This window comes from Epinephelus fuscoguttatus, linkage group LG4 (assembly GCF_011397635.1).
Source record: "Epinephelus fuscoguttatus linkage group LG4, E.fuscoguttatus.final_Chr_v1".
In the NCBI taxonomy this organism is placed as follows: Eukaryota; Metazoa; Chordata; class Actinopteri; order Perciformes; family Serranidae; genus Epinephelus; species Epinephelus fuscoguttatus.
This window is the reverse complement of record NC_064755.1, coordinates 28,786,492-28,809,848: the sequence shown is the minus strand read 5'-3', so window position 1 is coordinate 28,809,848 and position 23,357 is coordinate 28,786,492. Positions and strand designations below refer to the sequence as shown.

Below are 23,357 nucleotides of genomic sequence, written 5' to 3'. Positions count from 1 at the left end.
TTCACTGTGTGCTTCATCCTAATGCATGACACAATCAGAGGGTTACCTGAGGCAGCCCAGGGTGCCTTATTTTAAAATTAAACTATAAACCATCTACTCAGCCTCATGCACTTACACATCCCTTACGGCCTGTAACCGGCTGATTGTTCCTCGTCAAATTCCTGACATTTATAAGACAGTAATTACCGATATTTCTTTATGTAAGGGTGTGATTTGCATACTTGTCAATGTCCTGTTGTCTGTGAGTGGGAGGTAAATCAGCAGTGACCACTGGCATGGACGCACTGTGCATCCAGATAAAGGGGTGACTCAGCTGGGAGTGTATTTACATATTGTTGTTACAGATCTGTTTGTTTGTGAGATACGAAATGCATCGAAAATATGCAACAAACATAACAAAATGCAATGACAAGAAGGCAGTTCAGCAGAAAAATGCTAAACCACGCATAAACCACTAAGGTATGCCAACCTGTGATACAGTAAAATCACAAAGCATCTGATTTCACACACAAAAACAGTTACACATTTTCACAAATATTTAGCCCAGATTCATCATCAAGGTAGCAGAGGGATCCAACACCAAACCAAGGCCATGTGGGTCGTGACATCCTTGTAATCAGTCAGGATAATGATGGAGCTGGACAAGCCTGACAGACACCAAGTCACTGCTGGCATAGGAAACGAGTTAAATTTACATCCCTCAGAGCAGAGCCGGAGAGTGGTGACAGATTCCACACATAGTTAGCTCTCTGCACCACCTTCTGCCGACCAGCCTCCAAATTAATTATTTCTACATCAACCAAAAGAGGCATGTAGAGAGCCCAAGCTGCTAATCGCTATAAGTCAGCAGTTCAGCCACTACTACGTCTTCTTCCATAATACCACTACACATTCATGACGAGAGAAGGTGCGATTACACTGTGAAATAAACAGTCAGTGCTCCTTAGCTCAAGGTAGCTTTCTTTTCCAAGCTGTTTCTTACTAAACCACTGCAAATACCAAGAATATCACAAGAGTCACGGCTCTGACAACTAGACTTACTATTCAAGCTTTAAAGCTCATCTACTGTAGCACTCATTTTAGTGTTTATCATGGAAAGGTTTCATGTTTTGGACGCACTTAACTGAGAAATGGCACCACAAAAACACATTTGCTCATATAAATGAACAATACTATGTCCGACAACTTAAAATCTTAAAGGGCAGCACACAGCAGCTGTTTTTTGTTGCAGTATTCTGTTAAATTTTGTGTTTCAGTTGCAGACACTTGAGCCTTGAGGTCATTTTAAATAATGGTATTGTTTTTAATGAGTCATCGCATATTTTAAAACAGAAACAATTCAGTGACTATAGATATTTTCTGCATTTTGCTTGTTTTTCAATGTGTACAACACATTAAAAATGGTCATATCTGGGGAAAAGAATGACCTGACATAAAGCTACTGAACTGGCAAACATTTCTATGCAGGATGAGTCTCATAGGCACTCCATGTCACATATGGACATAAAACATCGAATAAAATGTCTCTGTGATGGCTTTAACACACACATTTTTTATGAAACCTGTCAAAGCTGCTTTTCTAAGATTGCCAGTGCTACAGTGCTTTTAACCACCAATGACTGGGTTTCAGTCTCTAAAGTAAAGGAAGCCAGCAGGCAAACATTATTTGATGTGCTAAACACGGAGGATGACTGTCAACACTGTAATTAACAAGTGTTCCTATTAGATTTGTGTTTAGACAGAATGATAATTGGTTGTTATTAGCCGTCATAATATTGATGCTGACATGAGTTGTGTACTTTCTGTCCAGCAGTGTGGAGTTGGTGCACGATACAAGACACATCCTACTTTGTTCAGGGCACATATTATATTGTCTGTTATGAGTCGTGTTATGTGGAAAACAGCAAAAATGACTTTGTATCTAGTAAGTGGTCAAGCTGAGTTGCATTACTATAGGTGGTTTTATTCATATTTCATCCCTCTAATTAGCACATTCTGAATATCAAACCTGGAATAAATGACTTTTTGGCTACTCTGGGGTAGCTGAATTGGAAACACAACTTGATATATCATTAACATTTAAGCTGATATGGATAATTATTAGCTCTGTCTTTGGGCTCCACCAACTCCTGAGGTAAGTACTGAGCCCTTGGCTGCTGCTAAATGCACCATTACGTTCACAAGCTATTCGCCAACTGCTGTTTGGCATTGAGCAAGTAGTGTACAGTGGGTTATTAGAGCTTTTTAATTAAAAAATAGCTGCCTGCTGCAACTGAAAATGACGCTCTGAGAGTATAAGAGTGAACCAACATGGTAAAGTTGTAGGCCGTACAGAAAAAAGATTTGCTTTATTTATTTATTTATTTATTTATTTATTTTTTACAGTCTACTTATTTATCATATCTTGCTGATGTTTCTCGTTTTGCACTATCCCCTTTGCTGCTGTAACAATGCAAATTTCCCCACTGTGGGACTAATGGAGGACTATCTTATCTTATCTCAGCCGAAACTCGCTGTAAAGCAGTCCCTCGCACACAGTCGCATTGTTTCACCTTGTCATTTGATACATTATAAAAATACTGGTTATAGATGTTTGGTTTTCTTTTTTTTTTTTTTTTAAATAAATTAACAAATTATAACAATAAAATGTAAAACAAAACAACTAAATTGTCTCAGATTTCAATTTTGGATTTCTACAGATCATTTTCCATAATGCACATAATAAAAATAAATAAAATTTTGATACTTGCTCTCAGTATAGTGGCTCTGTGTGAGCAGAGTCTATTTCCAGGCTGCACAGCTGGAGTCAGTGATCGTAACCAGAGCCTGAGTGTGTCCCGAACACATGGACCAGGAAATCAGCCTCTGAACTCAATCAGCCCTGTGGAAGTTATCAGTGCCCCACACAGAGCACATAAGAGGGCAGGAATGTGCTGATAAGCTGAGCCACTGACCTGCACCCCGCCTCCCCTCCGTCACAGTGATTGAAATGAGGACGGCAGAGCCAATGAAAAACAGTAATGATAAGGGATGTTTCTGCACTGTAAGAAAAAGGAGGTTCGCGTTGAAATGTGATTGATGCCAGTTTTTGCAAGCCTCTTCATCCTGATAAATCCACACCCCTTTCAAAAAGGGATTTACGATTGACTTGATTTATATAAGCAAGCTTCTGTATAACTGGAGCTATAAACATAACGTAAACGTGCCATTTGTTAACACTGAGACTTACTGTTCGATGGGGACATGGGCTTTAATGTCATATTTTTTAAGAGGTGTTTGCTGGGAAGTCTTAGCTTGGCCATGTATCAGAGCAATGACCTTTCAATGTTCACAGTACACATCAATCAACTTTCCAACACCTCACACCATTTTCAAAAAGTAGCCAAAAAATGAGGTAATATAAAATATGTAAGGAGCCAAAGAGGATAGATAGATACCAACTATTTAAAGTGTGACCCACAAAATGTCATTGACGAGGCGTAAGAGTATTTGTAGTACAATCTATCTGAAGTTATATTTTGTCCTTGGATACAGTTTGTGAAGGTTCACAAAAACAGACAACACAAAGAACATAATAACAGTATGTCATCTCTGCACGCTGAGATGTGTGAATTTTTGGCATTTAAAAAAAAAAAAAAAAAAAAAACCTCCTCTCGTGCCAGTTGCATTATAATTCATCCTGTGCCAATATGCCAACAGAGCATGCAGAGTAACATTTAAGTGGACATAACGAAGCGGGGTGGATTAAACTGGGCTGCAAAACAGAAAATCCTCCTAAATTGAAAAAAAGAGAAGGATTAGATTTATTAGCTAAGAAGGGTGAAACAAGCAGTGTCAAAAGTCCATCTCAGTCTGAAGTCACACCTCTCAGTGGATGAAAATATCACAATGATACTAATTATGCAAAATAATCCATGGTGTAAGCAGAGATGTAGTACTTCAGGACAGCACGGGCTAACTCATTAAATCGTTTTCCTTTTTATTCTAGTGGCACCTCCAGGCTATCACTAACACTAACACGTGCTATCTTCACAGTCTCCCACCATTTTTTGGCATTGTTTTCCAGCAGCTTGTCTCTACACAGTTAGGCCATTAATCTCTTCAAAGAGGGACCTGAGGACATCTACTTTGATCTCTTTTATATTAATAAAATAAGCCATTTGATTTGGCATTAACACTTAAGCATACCTAAGGTTTTAAAGTGTCAACACGTGATAATAATACAGTCATGCAGACTCATTTGTGCGTCCCTTGCCACGTAGGTATGTTATAACCAGCAAGGGATAAACCCCATATTCCACACAGTTTCCACAAATACACAGGACAACCAAACTGCAGTCAAATTTAACTCAAGTAGGCAAAATATCAAATACACGTGTCCTTCCAAAACCACGATGACTCAGATGACTGCTGTTCCCATGACAGCTTAGGTCAACATGATTTACAGGGCAACATGTATGGCTGCCCTTGAGCTGCTGGATATTCTCTTCGTCTCAGGCGTCATGGTTGCCAGAAAACACTCTGCACGACAGTGCCATCTGAATTATTCAAAAAAACTATTTAATCATGCAATGAAAGATCTAATGGCTGCCGCTATATCATCTGTATTGTGCCTCCCCCACTTCATTTGACAAATCTGTTGCCCTGCCCAGCTGCCATTTCGTATACCCATTACCATCATGAGGCCAGTGATGACATATTTAAGTCATGGACACAAGCTCTTACATAGTCCAATATGGAGGGGTGCAGTGATGAATCATCATACTTCTATTGAAAGATATACCAAGTGCACCTTGTATTCTACATATGTTATGGTTAAAAGATTTACTGTGTGCTTTAAATAGCCTTTTAGGAGCTTCAATTACATTAAAGCCTGTTATCCATGATAGAAACTAAACAAATCAAAGACAAACTGGTGACAAATCAAAGATAAATTCTGTAAATATAAATAGATAAAACCTATTATACCTCATACCATTCCTAAAATATATAAATACAAACAGAATGTAGAGCTGGGTGATAATAACAACATTAACAACATATACAATATCTGATATTTTAGCCATTATTTCTGGTGCTTGCACACAATATTTAATGTAAAACCAGGGTTGTGAACAGAACAGAGGGCTTCAATGTTTATTTGCCACAGCAGGCACATTATTGTTTATCTCTTGAGAAACGATGGGGTAAAAAAAAAATCAAACCTAATCACAATAATAACATAATAAATATATAAATAAATAATAATAATGCCTGACATGATGATTTCTTTATCCCCAGGCTAAACATATTGCAATTCTGCACACCAGATAAACATGAATGGGCAGTGTTATCTGTTTATATACTAGCTGTACTAGTTTACAGCAAATGCAAACTAACAAAACAAATGATAACAATCTACAAATCGACACTGTCCAGTGTTTCAACAGGTGATGACTGATGCTTTTTGATCATGTTAGCAGCAGTCCATCCCTTGGTATGGTAATGTAAATAGTGAGGTAGTTAGCTTGGATGAACTAAGCTAAACCAAACACCGCCTGCAGCCCACAGGAAACCCCCCAAACACAGCTGATATGACACTATTATGACAGCTGGTGCAGACACCAGGACAGGCGAGCAGGTATTTCAGTGTCACCAAACTAAAGCCAGCTAGCGAGCTAACTTTAGCCAACTGCTACCTAGCTTCACCAAAGACCCACTTTGGGTTTCCAAACGGACCATCAAAACAAGGTGAGCCACCGCCGTGACCTTCCCTTTAATTTATAAACCCCGGTGTCATATTTGTAGCAGCTGACCTCACTATACCATCCCCTCCTTCTCTCTCGCTGTCTGACACTTTATTAATCTTGTGCCCCCTTTATACCCTCTTGGTCAAATCAACCCCTAGCTGGCCGACATTTTGTTCCAGCAGCTAGGCTAGCTCATCCCAGCTAACGTTACCTGGACGCTCCGCGCACTTGACGTGGAAGCGACCGGTCCGCCCGATGACAGCTCGACCGCGAGGCATTTTGTGACTTGATATTATCGCGTATGCAAGCTCCGCAGAAATCAGGGCATTGTTATTCATGCTTTCAACCAGATGATAACGTTAGCATGCTGGGGCAACTAGCTAACCACTTAGCATACCGCGTAGATGCAGTTTGCTAGCAGTGAGGTAGCTAAGTTACCTCGGCTTGCACCGTTATCGCTCGCTCGTACCCGCAGAGGGACACACACATCCAGTCAGCTCCTGCGGCTACAGCGAAACACAGCCTCCCGAATAACGTACTCACGGACAGATGGAGAAACCCATTCACCTTTCGATAAAGCAATGGTCCTCACGGCGTGCTTGTTGTAAATCTTACAGAAAAGGAATGGAAAAGTCTTCCTGGTGTGGCTCCAGAGCAGCAGCCGCCGCACTGCAATGGCAGGCAGTGGATGAAGCCTTCCTTCTCCCCCCCTCTGCTCTCACACTTCGGCTGCCGTCACCGCCGCGGTGACAGTGACAGGTTCGCCTGGAAGAAACCATTCCGATTTGTCCGCGGGGGGGGAGGAGCAGGGATGCAGAGAGGCTGTCCACAGCAGCCGCAGCAGCAGCAGCAGCAACAGCAGCAGCTATCCAGCAGCATCAAGCGCCATTCCAGCGTGAGAACAAGCGGTCGTCGATGAGGGTGAAAACAGAACGATGGAGATTTATCAGCTCTTTGTGAACACAGCGGTGCCCACTATATCTGTAGTAATGGATGCGGCTGTTATCATTCCGTCATCTATTTCAAATTCATCAATTACTAAGGAAAACACGATGACTAAAAAAATACTGATCCTAAAAATGTCCAGAAGTCTACTGCATTGCTATCACAGAAATCATCCACAATGATGGCACTGCGGACTATCACAGTTTACAACAATAGATAATAATAATGTTATAGGAATATTACAACGCTTTTAGCCTGTTTACAGACAATTATTAGGCCTGACCAAATGATTGGACTATTTTTGATGTTTGGATTGATGAGAGTAATTACATAAGTTTGACTAACTATAGGCCTTTTGCAAGCAAGAAATAGAAGTGCATGATGCATTTAGCTACTACAAAAAAGGTGTTTTTCATTAGTCTGTTTTAGCCTCTATAAAAACACTGTAAAAAAAAAAACAGCTGAGGTCTAAAATTGGTCATATAGACATTTGTGTCCATAAAAAATAACTGAATGTAACAGAGTAAAACTATTTGAGATCTGAGACCCTGGTACTGCAGCAAGGCAGCTTAAAGATAGCTAATATCCTTGTTTGAACTTTGTATCAGCTACCAAAATAACTTCCTCTTCCAGGTGATATGATTTCCCTATTGCACCAGTGGTGCAGTGGACTTCTACAGGTAGACTGCAGAAGGCCTAATAGACCTTTGTGCAAACAAAGCATTGTAAGCTGTGCACTTGCTGCATGTGACGTAAGGGGTTATATTTTATCTTTAAGGAGCTTTTAACAAGCATCCTGATCAAACAGAGAGCTAATAAATCGGTGTGAGGATGAGAGCGAGAGAGAGCTTTGTTTGCAGTTAGAGTAAAGCTACCATGCCCTCATGCACCCTAAGAGAGATGTGTTAAAAATCATTCTTTATATTTTAATTTTAGCCTCATTTTTATGATGTGAATAGACTTTTTGCACAATACATTTCAACCAGATGCTGAGCTGCACTTGGTTTTTAGAAACCAAGAATGTTTTAACACCTATTATGTAAACATTTAAAAGCAAGACACAGTAGATATCCTGTTAATGTATCACCTATACACACAGAACTTCACATTCACATGCACATTATCTGCCAGTGTGAAAGGAAAAATATGCGACAATAACTTTCTGATGTTAAGCAGGCCTTAATATTGATTTGACAGATCGACTTTCAAAAAAAGAGTGGCTTGATTGATTGAGCATCCTTTGAAACAAAGGACGTGACAAGGACAAGATGGTTTATCCTTTGTGTGGTTGTGTGTGTATGTGTGTGCATAATCAGGAAAAGCAGCTATTTATTTCAAAGTGATAGCTTTGCTGCAGACACTGAAGATTAGAGCCCCTTAACCAGCAAGACATTCCACTAGTTTAATGTTACATTGTCTAGAATGCAAAAGGCGGTACGAGAAAATCTATTTGTATATCACTTTTAACTACCGCAAACATAAACTCTTTATTGGGAAAGCTGAGGTAGGCTACTTAAGTAGTAATGACATGCTGCATAAAGCCATTTAAAATGCAGAGGATAGAACTAAAATCCACCCTACAGTCACGATGCTCAATACTCCTTCCCATGGGGTATACAGATTTAATCAATATACAGTAGAATGTAAATTGTGCACTGCACCAAACTCCACTCTTAAGACTCCATCGCATGCACTTTAGTTTTTGTGCTGGCTTTTCCAGAAGTACCTAATTCTCTGCAGCACCTTCTGTTGTGCATTTTATCACTTTGAGATTGTGTGACCGTTCTTGTCACCTCTACCTCTGGCACTAATGAGCGCAGGAGAAGATAGGGGCTGAATGTAATGCCGGAGGAGCACAGAGGTCCTGCAATGTTGCTGACGTAGGGAGACTTGCCGCAGATTCCATTGGAGGATCTGAAGGAGAAGGGGGGGGCGGGGGCATCTTGAATGGAAGAATGCGAGTTGGACAAGGTCATAAGAATTAGATAAACAAGGGCAGTCATATATATCCTGTGGAAAAACAAAATATGATGAATAGCGGTCGAGGACACTACTTAAAAAACAGTGAATATGTCTGTGACCTGCACCTCTACGGCTCTTTTGAGTGTCTATTGGTAGCGATAACATGCAAACCTTTGGCAATATGTCAGGATAGAATATGTCACTGAGCATGAATGACAGTAAGATGACGGCACTAGTCATCGTCATGTATTATGGTATTCAAACTAGCTCAAGTATTGAAGCAGAAAAATGGAATCAAGCTATCAAACCCCTCTGGTAATGCATGAATGTAAACTTTTTTTACAGTCTGCGTGTGATTGAATTGGCTCTGATGTGAGCTTATGCTGCTTAATGTATCTCTGTTGAAGCCCTTGAAATACCCTCTGTTAATGCTACGACAGTGTTTGCATCACTGGCTCCAACAGCACAGAGGGAGTTTCACATGCCGTGCAACAGAATTATGCAGCCTCCACCCCCCCCTCCATCAGCACATTTAGACACACTGACAGGATCCAAACCAGAGTATAACTGCAGGAACAAATCACACGAGTGGAAAAGCAAATTACAAATTCACAGCAGGTTGGCTTTTAGAGTGCACCGCCTCTGACAGTGAGTGAGTCACCTCTCAGCTGCACAGGTCAGGAAAAAACAGCCTACTAAGCAAAGGTTGGCGTGGCTATCTATGAGCTTTAATGACTGCAGCTATCAAATGACATGACAGACGTTAAACATAGCTCTGCAGCAGAGGAAAAATAAGTGCATTTGTCCAATAGCTGTGTGAGAGAGAACAGGCTGGATGATATTATGTGACACCGTGTTGCCAAAGCTGCAAGATGATACTCAAAACTTTGTGCTTCTTATCTTGTTATCCAGTCTTTGGTTTTACAAATTGGAGTATATCAATGTAATCTCATAAGGGAGTGAGCTGGCTACTGTACAGAGGCTTGTATTTCTGTGATTTCTGTGTTGTCCTCTGTCAGTATCACTGACCTCTAGCATGAAAAAGCAGCACACTGGCTTGACAGCGAGCCCATTTGTTCAGGACAGAAATTCCTCACACACGGTGTCATAATGCCTCACGATTATGTGGTGCAGCACACTCAGAGCTGAGGAAAGAGACAAGTGTCCATGATCTGGCAAGCATGAGATATCTTGTAAAGTCAGCAGTTATCAAAAGGTGCTTTATAGAGGAGTGAAGCGTGACCTCGGTGAGGCAGAGTTGAGGATGTACGGCAGTAAAATGCAGCTGAAGCATGCAGGAGACAGAGTTTGGCTGCAGCCTCCTGATCTCTGTCCAGCATATTAGCAGTTGGTTTTACAGTATGTGATTGTAACACCTGTCCCACAGAAGAAGAAATATCACATCTTTTATCCGGAGTGTAACATTTACATTCTGCATTAGGATACACATAATAATGCAGCTGGCTTTGCTCTTTGGGCTTTTGTGTACTCAGCTTTTATGTAAGGGCCAACAAAGCAATCACACAGCCTATTTTGCAGGAGACTAATTTCGTCTTTGTGGTTTGGTTCCTTGTAGTTCATATTGAATACATAGTTTCTATATTTTAATAATAACAATTACATTTTTAAGTGCTGATGCATGCTTGAATTTTTTGGGTTGCACTGTCTGCAGTGAAATGCTGCAATGAAATTACTAAAATAAGTGTACATTTTTAAAATGAATAAATATCAGTCCGCCAATAGGTATTTGGAGTCTGGGTCTTCAACTGGGGTCCATGATCCCTAGGGGGTCCTTAGAAATACTGTTATGTAATTTAATTTGTTTCAATTAAATTTTTTTTGCTGAAATGTGTCTAAAAATTCAACATATTATAAGCAAAGATAAATTGGCCTATTTAGAATTTACAGTACATTACATACAGTATGATTGTATATAAAGATGAACAACACATCTCCAGTTCCTCCCACTGTGCAAAAATGAAGCTAAAATATCCTGGATACAGCTCCCGCCATCTTTAACTGGTTACATCATTTGGAGCCGGAGTCTGCGCAGTGGCAGTCTCCACACTATCAAGTTCCCTCCCAAAAACAAACATTTGAACAAACATCAGCATGATCTACCTGAAATGTCTTTTTACAGCTCACACAGTTGTCATTTTATAGCTTTAAATAACTAATCAAAACCAATCGTATAACAAAAACAAACAAATGAACATACAGTAGCGTGCTAAACACTACCTTAGGGGCTGTGCACATGCTGCATTTTTGCAAACTTAAATTCATTGTTTTCGATACAGACGTGCGACAGATGCGCTCAAACACACACGTTCCAAGCGCCCATTTTTCAGGGTGTGATGGCTGCACTCTGAGATAAACTAATTTGAACTTTTGGAACGCAGCAGCGCACACTGCATGTCATGTGACAAGGAACAACCAATCACAACCAACAGATATCTTTCCCTTCATCCGTATGTCAGTCTGTGGTAAATACGGAAAAGTTGATCATGTTTTTCATCTGTCCCATGGCGATAAGCCAACACACTTATAAACAGCACCTGGAAGAAGATCAGCTCTGCACTCAGGATTTCAGGTAAACAGGCTTTGATACAGTGCTTGTTAAGGTTTCTTAGCAGCCTCAGATGCAAGCTGCCACCGTGCTCTTGAAAACTGGTTAAAAAAAGGCACAAAAGTCACGCCCAATGCTTGACCTTGCGGTTTCCAGGCGGTTAAAGACACAGCATGTGTACGGCCCCTTAAATGACAGAAACCATCTTTGGGAAAAATTTGTTAACATAGAGGGGTCAGGGTTTATGATCTATACTGCAGCCAGCCACCAGGGGGCGATCGACATGCTTTGGCTTCACCTTTAGGAAGCTATCCTATCGTCCATCTTTATTTTACAGTCTACGTACATTGATGATTGGTCAACTGTTACTTATTAATCCTTGTGCAATCATATTAGGTAGCTAATGCTAAATTACTGTTTGGCACCTGTCTGTAACAGCAAGGTGAACTAGTTAGCTAACAGCTACATACTCTTGAAACATATTGGTCAGTTACCTGTATAATTATTGAAAGTGTACGGCCATTCTTGTGAGCCATAATGGATCATTTTTTAACTTTTCTGAAAAAAAGGTGATAACTCAGAGAGAAACATGGTGTATGAATATATGAAACTGCCAATAATTATTGTTTTAATAGCTTAGTATGGTATGCATATGCTAAGACATGGCACTTCAGGCTGCTGCACACGTCATTACAGGCCCAGTTTTAAATGCAACCCTGCTTCTTCTCTCTTTCAGCTAAGGGGTCCTTGGCCTGAAAAACTTTGAAGACCCCTGATTTACGACATCAAAATCACTCCCACTTCAAAGGCAGATATTTCATGTAATGGTAAGAAATGTGAAACACAGTCATGGTGTTGAGCTACAGGCAGTAACAAAGGACAAACACCATGTGACACTGTGAACATACAGGATGTGATTGAGAAAGCACAAATCTGGATTTACTGATGCATAAAAATCATAAAATAAAATCAAAACCCATGTACAGGGAGAAAATACATATTTTTCAAGATTCCCCAAATGAACCTATAATCTCCATCTCATTTTTTTCTCCCACCAACAGCTGAGAGCTCAGACATATCAGGTGACATGAAATAACCTCACTTCCCCAGCCCACGGGATCATGTGACAACAGGCCACCAGCAGCCAAATCCTCTCTGGATCAAACTACAGCATCATGTACAGTTGCAAAGAAGCAATCGCCTAAGTATGTTTATCCCAGGAGGGGAGCACTAATGCTAATAAAGATGAACAATTCCAATCAGTTAATGTGGATGACAGAGAGGTCTTTAACAGCAAAACGGTGAGTTAGGAATTATTCTGCTTTTGAAGATCGGATCATAGATCGCAGTGCTGAACGTGGAGCTGGATTCCTTGAAGGGAATAGAAGCTTTTAAAGCAGCAGGATCCTTAAAATCTGACAGCTGGAAATGATGACGGCAGATTAATTATCTGTTAATTAAGCAGATATACTCCACAGCTCTTCTCACATAAGCCCAGGGAGACTCACTTGTCTTAAACCCAGTGGTGAATCTTCCTATAGGCAACATATGCAGCCGGCCGCCGAGGGTGCCACCGAAAGTGGTGGTGGAACGTAACGGAAAAGGTGGAGTGGATTGTATGTTGGGAAGGTAAGAGAAAATGAGCCAAAAGCCATCTGGGAAAAATTTGCACAATCTAAAGTCTCTTTTTTTTTTTTTTTTTTTACTGTAGAACCTCAAATAGTAGCCCGGGCTACAACTCAGCAGGCTTATATTTGGGACAGGCCTTTAATTCCTTATACACAAAATTGTTGTGTATAAGGAATGGACACATAGTCTGACTTTATGACAGCTTCAGAAAAAGGGAGTCACCCCTGTTTTTTCATCATGCCGGAAAATCTGAATGAATTACGGTTCTCTCTGGTGCTCATGGTTTTAGTAAAATGATGATGATAACAATGTGTAGCATCTCCATATTGACAAAAGTTTATCTATATTTTTATGTGCAGTCTAAATGGCTAACTAACATTAGCTCAAGTGGGTCAACAATCTGGTTTTATACATCAAAAGAATTTCTATAAAAATTAACTGCTTGGCACCCAGACCAGGCTTCTAATAGAGACAGGCCTTTATTTGCAACATGTGTAGCTACACCAGGCTAGTAAAAGAGACTAAGCGTTTAATTGGGATCAGGCTTTTAATTGGGGGGGTGGAGGGCAGAGAAAGCTTGCCCAGGGCGCTGAATGTGCTATGTCTGGCACTGCTTTAATCTATAATATTTTTACAAAACACAATACATAAAATGCTTTTACGATCATAGTGACGTCCCCTCACCTATACTGTGACCCCTGATGTGACCCACCAGTTAAATCATTAATGAAGTGGCTGTATTCTTTTCATTTTTCATCAACCAGACCCTTTAAATTAGTTTGGATTCATGCGAGGTTGTCTATTCATGGCTTTTTCCCAAGAGAGCAACCACACTCAGGATGAGAGTAAAGCAATTAGAGGCCTTGGTGGTGTGGGATCAGGTGCTCCCTTTGGACTAGACCTAAGGGGTATTGTGGAGGGCAGGTGATGGGGGTAACGGAGACAGGAAAGAAAAAGGGAGAAAAATCACCCAGGGGTAATTTACCGCACTGCGGGAAGAAGCCAAACAATGCTATAAATCTCCTCTGCTCCTCAATTCAAGTGGAAATTAATTTTAGCACAACTACAGGTGGACTCATTGATAAATCCAATAAGGAGAAAATCAAACCACAACTTTCCTTTAACAGAGGGAGCCGTGCAAGTTTGCCCCCTGTGCAATACATCAGGTGAGTGGAAGGTATTTCACCAACCACATGAGCACCAAGAGTCCTCATACTAACAGCTCTTGCCGTTCTAGCGGCTGCACTGCCCACTGTTTTTAATAATCTGTGTCTTAGCAACTGCAACAACATGTCTGTCACCACCTCTGAAAGCTACACATTCATTCAAACCCTACAACACATCCAACTCCTCCTTTCTCCATTGCGTCAGTTATGCAAACATGGATGTCTCACTCTGTTCATGAACATATAGGTAGTAAAATTCTGCCCTCTGCAGGGCTTCAGCTGAACACTGTTCCTCCGTGTCAAGCATGACTGTCTCCAGCCTTGCGAGAGGAAATCTATATGGAGAATTATTCATGGTGGCGTGAAAACAAGTGTGAGGAAAGTGGATCTGCGTGATTTCAACCCCTGCTGGCTGATGATGCACGCGTGAACTGATGGAGGGAGACACAAGGAGGAGCAGGGAGTTGTTCACCCACGGGGCCGCCGTGATGGGATGCTCCTGAGTCTAAACAGCATATGGTGCCTCCCTGGGCATCAACACACATCCTACATGTCCAGCAACACAGCAGGCTGCGTGACACACACACACACACGCCACTGATACAGCAGATACACACACTTCTAGATACACAAAATGTACACACTCTTCTTCCTTTCATTCATTCTCAAACACAGAAAGAATACACATAATGGCTTTATGTTGGAAATAACAACACAAACACTTTACATTTAACATGTTTGTGTGTTTATTTCTTTAATCATAAATAGAGCTTTGTGCGTTGTGACATGATAAATCTCACAGGTTGTGAACCACTGATTTGAAACTAATAACTGTCTTTCATACATCACAGTGCCTGGTGCTGTATTTCAACTATCCATGAACTGTCACTTCATTATGGTATTATTATTATTACTATTATTGCTGATAATAACAATAAGAGATTTGAAACAATAAGTCAATTGATACATCAGCAATCTACAGAGAATCTATCAGCAACTATTTTGACATAAATTTATTTTAGAGTCACTTTTCCAGCAGAGAAAATGAAACACTTGCTGCTACTGGCTTCTTAATGTAAATGTGAGTATGTCCTGCTTTTCTCAGTTTTATATTATTGTAAACTGATTAAATTGGTTGGACAATAGTGGGCATTTTCTCTTTATTTTCTATTATTTATAGATATAAAGGTTCAGTGTGTAGGATTTAGGGGGATATATTTGCTGAAATGGAGTACAATATAATAATCATAATTATTGTGCTTTTGTAACCTCAGAATGAGCCGTTCATATCTGCATAAGGAGCAGATCTTTGTCTACAGAGATCACCATGTTGCACGGCCATGTTTCTACAGAAGCCGAGAATGGAGAAACCACACACTGGCTCTAGAAAGGACCATTAGTGTTTTCGTGTCTGCTACTGTAGTGAGCAGCCCCTCCAGGACGAACAATGTCAGAAAACACACTTTTTTCAACGTGAGATTGCTTTTTTTTCTGTGTTTTAACCAGTTTAAAAAATTGGGTCCATTTTTTTTTGAAGAGGAGGAGACTTCTGGAATAATTTGGCTGCTGCTAAAAAAAACCTTGAACATTTGGATCTTCAGTTATCAGAAAAAGAGTGTCACATATTTGCAGGTGCTGGGCTAGAGGCCTGTTTCTGATGAGCCAGTGTTGGAGAAACACTGACTTGTAATGTGACACTGCTTTATTCAGTATTTTTACAAGTTTAAATCACCTGATCTGTGTGTTTTGAAGAGGAAGATACCTCTGCAGATAATTTGGCTCCCAGTAAAAACCTTCTGAACGTCTGGATTATAAAAAAGTTGAGCACACATTTGCAGGTGCTAGTGGACCATCTGCAATGTGCCAAACAGCATAGGCAAAACACTAATTTGTAACATGATACTGCTTTATTCAGTGCTTTTACCAAATTTAATCATCAGGTCTGTTTGTTTTGGAGAGGAAGGAACCTCTGTGGATAATTCGGCTCATGCTAAAAACCTCTGGAACAATGAATACCAAAGGAATTCTAATTGGGAGAAGTTTCAGCTGGTTACCATCTGCAGTCCTCCCTGCAAGATGCCACTAAATCACCCTGAATCTTACACACTTCTCCTTTAACAATTAATCAATTAACTGAGAAAGTCATCAATATATTTGAAAATAACTGTTTTTGTAGCCCTAATAAATGATATATTCATTAATATGCAGGACATTAACAAACCTGTCCATTATCAGTGTTATATAAAAATGTAGACACAAAGTGTTAGACAGCAGCAGATAAACACAAGTAAATCCAGAGTGTATTTGCTGCCTGTAAAATATTTAGTTGCATTAGATGACTGCAAAATATCACCTTCAGGGTAACAGTATCCGTTCATCTCATGATAATCAATCAACAGACAATGTAATCTACAGAGCGGCCACAGCTGCGATTGATTAACTTGTCTTGGGACAACCTTCCCAGTCTTTCATTCTTCATGCTTGACTTCCCCGCCATGGCCACCATCTTGATTCCTACAAACATTACATCATCCTGCTGGTTGTCCTTCACTTGACCCCACACTGGAGTGCTCAGAAGGCGGGGGGGGTAATAACATGAACATCAAGCCCTCTTTGAAAATAAACCAAAATTATAATGAGAGCTTGTTAGTGCGGCATTAATAGACTGTATTTTTGGAACGGAAAATATCCTATGTGATGTTGGTTTAGCGCTACATTGCCACTAATCCTCGGCTGCTGATGGTGCTTACTGTCCAGGTCTCCTCTGCTGACATAAATCATGCGGGAAAGTCAATAGAGTTGTTGGGATTTATGTGGCTTTGAGTCTTCTCTCTTCAAAATGATTTGTTGTAGATGAGGGACACGAGCGCGACCATAAAAACAATTCAGAAGCACGCGTCATTTTCTTCAAATCTTCCACTGACAACCAAGGTCCCGGCTGTTTATAATCCCAGCATCCTTTAAGAAATGAACAAGAGGGTATTCAGGTCCAGCTGTGTCACTGAGAGCTACATAAAAATCTATTTAAGGCATCCTGGCTTGTGGGTATATTATAAAACTGAACAGTTACCATGAAACACACCTAATAATCATACATTATATATTAACATAGCAGTCATCCAGTGTATTTTTTTTGTAGCTGCTGCAGAGGCCATTAAGTCAACATAATGGTAGACGCGGTGCAGAGTGCTCACAGTGACCTGCCATATGTCCCATCAGAGGACACATAGGCAGGCCTTGCTCCTGAGTCACAGCCTCCAGAAAACATACCCAACATCTGCCATCCTCTTCACGCAGCCTGTGGGAGCACACACGCAACCTTCACATGCACCACACAGGGCCACCTCAGTGTCACACACAACCCCCCCCCCCTCCATCACCTCCAACCATCCCCCAGTGCTTAACACCTACAAGAGAAAAAAAAAAATCATCCATTCGACTCTGTTCTTACATAACAGACCTGTCTTACCTAAAAGAAAATCAGCTGCTACCCCCAGCCCCCCCCCCCCCACACACACACTTCTCCTCCTTCCAATAACACCTCCTGCAGCCTTGGTCGTGATAAATCTCCTGCACCCACCCCCCACACTCTGCTCCTCCCTCCCTCTCTCTGTCTCTTTCCACAGCTCTCGTGGTGTGTCTCACTCAGGTCCGGCCTTCTGCTCCCACCCTCATGCATCTCCACGCCTTCAACACACGGGAACAATCTCCCTCTAACAGGCCCTGAATATGCAGATTGGTTAATTCAGCTGCAGTTGCTCTCTCCGTAAATGCATCTGCAGCACTTTCCGAAGACTGAGCAGCGAATAAATGCTTACGCCCGGGCTTTTTTTTTTTTTTTTTTTTTTTTGGTGGTGGTTAGGGGGGGAGTGCCTCTGCTCTGTCCATGGCAGACTGCAGCCAAGGATGGGATTTTAGAAGTGGGATGGGGCGAGTAGAACTAATAGGAGATTAAGACTTTGACCAAGGCGAAGCTCAAGGCCCTGTTGGTGACTGATCCTGATCTGTTAAGGAGTAATTAATTTAATTGCGCTTTTCATCTCGGCTTAGTTGCATCTGCTCCCGCTGATACACTCGTAGTTTCCCCCTCAACTCACCTGGTTATAGCCTCTGCAGCAAACATTCCTTTAACATTTCCAAAACAGCTGAGAGGGCAGGAAAAATACTGCATTAAAAACAGATCTTTCCTCAAATCAAGACACATGAAACAGAAACAGCAACCTCAGTTTAGCATCCACACTGCACCAGGCATACAATGTAGATTTTCTGAATGTAGATGTAGAATGCAAAGTATAGATTTTTTTCCCAATGTCTTGATGAAATATAATGCACATATAAATAAGCTGCAGATTCAGAATCGTCTCAACATTGATCCGTAAAAATCACACATAGCAAAGACAGTGTATTCCCCTAAAGGTGTACTGCTTCTCATCATTAATTCCAGAGGTTTTCTGTTTTTAGAACGACAAAGAAAAGTTACAAACTGGTTGGAAAAACAAAATCAGGGATGTAAATAAAAAAACAGAATAAGATTTTGTGTTATAGTTGAACAGATGGGCTAATGCATCTCCCCAAAGCATTAAAAAATGCTGTAAACGCTGCTGCTTTGAAATGGGACAAGGTGTTGTTGATGAACAGAGAAAAATAACTCCTGCTATCCACAAAGGCATCGGGTGCATTAAAAGACTGTAGTTCCACCCCCCTCCATCTCTGTTGTGCTTTCTGCAGCCTTAGCACTAAAATCTGATTCAAGCTTTCTGTGAACAAGTGCGATGCTTGCCAACACAAATGACAGCGGGAGTGGGCCAAGTGCCAAAGTCCTCCCCTGACTATCAAGAGAGAAAAGCAATCAAAAGAAGCAATCGATATAAACAAAGTCTTAACTACTATTGATTATTTAGCTCTACGCTGATGGGCAATGATAGTTATGGACCTAAATTCATACACTCAGTTGATTAATATCCTCAGTTTTGTGTTGAAACGGCCAATCAGGGGAGATTTTCTGTTGGAAAACGACTGCGGATCGCCCAACGGCTCAGAGGCAGTGTTGTGTCTGTTGTGACATTTTAGTAGGATGCAATGGAAACTGCTCCTCAGCTCAGCATCCTGCAGTCTCATCACTCACTGTAAGGCGGACCGTTACTTCCATCAGCTGCATTTGAGTTTGGGCAAGTCAGCAAGTTTTCCTCTAGTGCACACACAGCCTGTACAAAAGAAATATACCGAGGAAAGGCCAGGAGCCCTTAGCTGGGCTCTCAGTCTCTGGTGAGATAGTGGCCTCTCCAGCCGTTTGAAGCGTCCTCTGAGTGGCATGCCATAAAGACAAATGACATCGATGTGATAAGTCGTTCTCTATGACTTACAGAGCAGGAGAGAGTATGAGACTACAGTGACACTACACTGCCTTTTTCCATTCAGATGAAGGCTTATGATTGCTGTGTATGGCATAAAATCAAGGCCACCACTAATCTGTCAATTACAGCCTAAAAGCATCCACTGTCCGGTTTACTAGACGGGAACTGAACAGTGATTTTGTAATTACTTTGGAAATATAGGTCTTTGTTCAATCAATCATGACTGTTCAGTTTTTGAGTGACGCAATGCAAATTATCTGCATTAGTTGCATGGCTTTAAAGATGGATATGTCAGTTGGTTCACCACTTTGCATCAGACTGAAATATTTCAACAACTGGATGGATTGCCATGACGTTTTGTACAGATTTAAAGGAGCTTTATACAATATTCAGAACATTAATACAGCAGAAAACAGCTATTTCCTACGTAAAGATTTAGTGGAGTAATGGCGTCCTGAGCAGAGAATAATCACGCTCCTTCTCTGTGTGTTTCAATTTGAGCCTGACATTTGCATCCCTGTGTGTGTCCCACTGGCTTGCTAACTGCCACGCGCTGCACTGTGCAACCCATGGCTGTGGAACTGCATCATCTTGGATCCTGGTGCACATCCTCAGGTTCCCCCCTCGTTAACACTACTAGTTCTGTCAGCACTATTGTTAGCACTGTTCATGCTGTAGCACTGCTAGCCACCAGGTTCAGCGACCACCATGTTGAGAGCTACGTGCAGACAATTCAGCCCGTGATTCTGAATCATAGATATGCTCTGATCAGGGATGCCAATTTAGATATTTTTTGTGACCAATAAAGCTAACCAGGCAGACGTTGAACTGACCGAGCTGTGTCATGGCAGAACAGGAATTTTGCTGATCCTTTCCACCAGTAAGGAGGATTACTATCCAATGATGGTGACTGTCTCTGATATATATCTGTCTCTGCCTATGGGTCATTAGCTTGTTGAGAAGTGCTTCAGTCTACCATGAGCGACATCATGCCATTGTCCTGGCGGCGTCACACGACTCCAGCCTGGGCAGCAGCAGACCCCACTGTCTCATGAGCTCCCCATGAAGTCCCTGTATATTAGATCTAATATATATTTTTACCAGTTTAACTTATATTGGTGGTGGTGACGGCATGGCGGGGCTGTGATTAGCATTGTCACCCCAAAGCAAGAGTGTTTCTGGTTCGAACTTAGCCCCTCTGTACAGAGCCTGCATGCTCTCCGCCTGTCAACTTGGATTTTCTACAGGTACTCGGACTTCCTCCGACATAATTCAAATACATGCAGGTTCACTGCTGACTATAAATTGCCCTCAGTTGTGAATGTGAGCGTGAATGGTTTTCTGTTGTCTGGTGACCTGTCCAGGGTGTTCCCTGCCTCTTGCCCAGTGTCAGCTGGGATAGGCTCCAGCCCCCCCGCAACCCCCAACAGGATTAGTGATTACGGAAAATGAGTGAATGAATGAATGAATTAACTTATCATGGTCAAATTTATAGTTGGTTAACAGTTAAACAATTAGGTATTATTATCCTATGCTCTGAGTGTCGTACACAGCTACTTTAAGTCTCCAGAATATGAATCATGCAGTAATGACTGTGGTGATCCACTCCATATTGCCAACAGCAGGTTGACATTTTTGCCTTTTAGAGAAATACTGTATCTAAACAACCTGTGCCATTATATTGATACATATATCAATATTGCCCAGAGGATAAATCCACTCAGAGTTTACCTTTCTGTTAGTGCCACAAGCAGGTTCAAGTTTTCTCTTACCTTGTGAAATGTCTCAACAAAACCAAAAAACAAAGGATATCCATGATGCCCAGAAGATGAGATTCCCTGTGTGCCATCATGAGGTTAACATTTATGGTTTTGAGTAAAGTGTCTCAGCAACTATTGTCATGACATTATATTCAGACTTTGATGTCACCCTCAGAATGAACTGTAAACACTGGCGATCCTTTGGCCTTTCATCAAGCACCATCGTCAAATCAAAACATTAATGTGTCCAATTCTTCGGTTTATGACCAAAGATCTGTGTCAAGAAATGAAATGGAGATGCTAATACGTGCTTTTATCTCATCACATTTGGACTACTGTAATTCTCTTTTTTCCTACCTTAGTAAATCCTCTTACAAAAGGTCCAAATTGCTGCTGCTAGGCTCTTAACGCAATCCGACAGCCGGTCATATACTACAACTATTTTAAACTCTCTGCACTGGCTTCCTGTTAATTTTAGAATTCATTTTGATGCTCACTTATAGATCCCTACATCACCAGGCTCCACACTACATCCTCTGCAACCTGACATCATGATCGTAGCTCTTAAGTCTTCTATTTAGGATTTTTAAAGTGTACCTTGGATACATTTTAAGGCTCAGTGTGCTTTCCAATCAGCAACTCTGAACTTTTGAGTAGTCTACCAATAAGCTTGAGGTCTTTGGACTGTGGACTCTTTTAAAACGTAGGTAAAATCCATCTTTTCAGACAGGCATTTAGGTAGCATGTGGTATTTTTTGCATTAAATTGTGTCTCATGCCTGTTTATCTTGTATATTTCATCTGGTGTTTGAATGAATTTGAAAAAATGGCTGTGAATAAATGACTGGTGTTTGTGAAAGGTGCTGTATAAAGAAGCTTTGCTTCCTTGCTTACGATCAGATACAGCTGCACCTGCAAAACTAATCTAATTTCCATCAACTTCAGCTGTACTTAGTGTTCTTACTGTTTGTCCTATATGTGATAAGCACTGGCAGATGGAGGTGTTAGAGGGGGTTCCTTATCCAAAGCGAGGGTCTAAGGCAGTGATGCTCAGCTTACGGCCCAGGGGCCAAATGTGACGCAAAAAAAAAGTGCCAGGGTAGGATCCCCGGAAACCCCCGAGTCAGAGCTCTGAGCTAAGCCCTGAATTTCCTCACTTCTGAGAAACTGGCCCCTGGACTCTTGACATTTTGTAAAAGTGGCCTCCAGGCAAAGGAAGTTGAGTATCCCTAGTCTAAGGACAGAGGATGCTAGATTATAAAGATACTTGAGGCACTATAAAAATAAAATTGACTTGTCTCGACTAGAAAATATAAGCATGCAAATGTGCTAAATTAAGCAGATGAACATGATAAACATTACAACTCCCTAATATCAGCATGTTAGCATTGCCATTGGGAGCTTGTTGCATGCAATTCACAGAGCTACAAGCATGTCTGTGGACTCTTAGCTCATTAATAAATCAACATGTCAGAGAGTGGCTTAAAGCTCTGTGCCTGTGACACGGCAACACTCAGCTGAAAATCATTAGGAGTTTAAGATAAACCCTCGAGGTACACTAAATGATATTTCAAACATCATTTAACATAACATTAAAGACATGAAATAATAGTTCGACATGGTTTTAAGCAAAAGCAGCTGTGATAAAATATAATATATGTCTCAGAGGCTTTCAAAACTAATTTGTTCTCAGCAGAATTACCATTCCTGACCAGTACTTGTATAAGTGACTCAACCAGCTCAGTGGTTTTGCGATATCCTTTAATGAGATGGAACATTTGAGCTCAATTCACAGTCAGGTCGTATCCGAGCTGTCAACACGATATAATTCCCCGGAGGCCGAGGTCCTCCAGCAGTCTACTGCTCTGTCTGGAAACAACAAAGTCCACATGTGTATTTCAGTTGTGACTGCTTTGATTTATGCACATCAGATCTCTGGATTTCAAACGCTGCTTTGTGCATTAATATGCCTTTTATATATCTAATAACACTCGGCACAGGGTGTTTCATGATCATTAAGTGTGATGATAAAACAAGAAAGAGTTTCACCTCCGGCATTTGGGAACATTCTGAGCCATTTAGACACCTGTTTTCTGAATGTGAACACGGATGAAAGATGAGTTTTTGCCTTTGAATAAAATAATAAGCTTGATGCTCAAACCAAATTTCTTCGTAGAACCCAGTAAAGTGAATCTTCAATTTGCTATCAATTTAATAAATTTCACATAAAACGTCAGCATCTTTTAT

General features: G+C 41.0%; 1 protein-coding gene across 11 annotated transcripts in view; it reads right to left on the bottom strand.

Moving 5' to 3' along the window:
* tjp1b (tight junction protein 1b) overlaps positions 1-23,357 on the bottom strand; it is a 76,899-nt gene that overhangs the window by 38,923 nt on the left and 14,619 nt on the right. The window contains exon 1 of one of the 11 annotated variants that reach the window (XM_049575320.1): positions 6,269-6,630. The exons of 8 other annotated variants lie outside the window; for them this stretch is intronic. The gene's annotated coding sequence lies outside the window, so the exon portion shown is untranslated. Of the gene's footprint in view, positions 1-6,268; positions 6,631-23,357 lie in introns of those variants that run through there. 2 more of the 11 variants (XM_049575321.1, XM_049575319.1) reach the window with 2 other exon arrangements.